The sequence below is a fragment of the Pteropus medius genome, unplaced genomic scaffold, assembly GCF_902729225.1.
Source record: "Pteropus medius unplaced genomic scaffold, Ma_sr-lr_union100, whole genome shotgun sequence".
Classification (NCBI taxonomy): Eukaryota; Metazoa; Chordata; class Mammalia; order Chiroptera; family Pteropodidae; genus Pteropus; species Pteropus medius.
Window position 1 is genome coordinate 2,176,649 of NW_024340698.1, and position 1,543 is coordinate 2,178,191.

At 30.5% G+C, this 1,543-nt stretch overlaps 1 pseudogene; it reads right to left on the reverse strand.

Annotated features, from left to right (window-relative positions):
- Nucleotides 1-252: 252 nt before the first annotated feature.
- Nucleotides 253-371, reverse strand: LOC120613360 (uncharacterized; annotated as a pseudogene).
- Nucleotides 372-1,543: the final 1,172 nt, after the last annotated feature.

Here is a 1,543-nt window from a genome sequence, read left to right on the forward strand (position 1 = left end):
AAAAAAAAAAAAGAGAAAAAAAAGTAAATTTGGCAATATATAACAAAAGCCTTAAAAATGTTTGTTCTCTTTGACCTACTAATTCCACTTCTGAGAGAGTCTATCTGAAGGCAAGTAGACTAAAAATTATGCACTGAATTGTTTGTGATGTTATCTTTTATAGTAAATGTTAGAAATAACACTGGGAGAATGTATAATATTTGCAAATGATGCAACATTTTGCATCCTTAAAAATATATTTCTTTTTTTTAATGCCTACAGCACCTGGTATTCCTAGGTGGTCTCTCATCCAAGTACTAACCAGGCTCGACCTTGCTTAGCTTCTGAGATCAAATGAAATCAGGCACGTTCAGGGTGGCATGGCTGTAGATTAAAAATATATTTCTAAAGGTTGGGAATTTTCTTTGGGTTATCAAGAAAATATCATGGGAAGAGTTTGTGAAATAATATAAATTGATAAAATAAGAATACATGTTGTATGTACTGTATGATCTCATTAAAAGCGTATAGGAAAAAACTGGAAGAAACTATGCCAAAATGTCATTATGGTTACTTCTGGGTATAAAGATTGCAGGAGATTAAAAGGTACAAAAGAAGTACATGTGAATTGTTCAAAAAAAATAACAATCCACAACAATACAGGCTCTGGAGCCAGACTGCAGACTAGCTGCACTAACCTTGGGTAAGTAAGTTCCCCAGCCTCTCTGTGCCTCTGTTACTTCATTGACAAAATATGCATAATAGTAGTATTGACCTCGTAGAGGTGCTATGAAGATTAAATAAATTAACATTTATCAAAACTTTATAAGAGTTTCCGGTATATAGCAAGAGCTTAATAATGTTAGCTATTAATATTATTATTGACATGTATATAGTTACAAAATGAAAGATAATTTTGTACTAATTTCTACATTTCTATCCTCAGGAATAATTATTATTAATAGTTTGATAGGGATCAATTTAGTCCTCTTTATACAAACACACACATACACACACAACCAGTCATTGTTTCTGGTTATATGAATATACACACACATGTACATATACACATACAAACATATATGTACATAATATATACACATGTATATACTTGTGTATATATGTGTGTGTATATACACACACACATATTTAAAACAGAAGTGGGATCCAACAATGAATACTATTAGACAACTAGCTATATTCACTAAGGAATATGTCAGTATATTGTGGACATCCTTGTATGTTAGTAATGCAGATCTACTAATTTTTTATAATGGCAGCAGTAGTGTTCCGAAGTGTATACACTATACATTATTTTACCACTTCCTATTTTTAAAAAATATTTTTTTTATTTTTCAATTACAGTTGATATACAATATTATTTTAGTTTCAGATATATAACACAGTATGTATAATTTAAAAAGTGATCACCCCGATAAATCTAGTACTCATCTGACACCGTACATAGTTATTACAATATTATTGACTGTAGTCCCTATGCTGTACTTTATATTCTGATGACTATTGTGTAACTACCAATTTGTACTTCTTAATCCCTTCACCT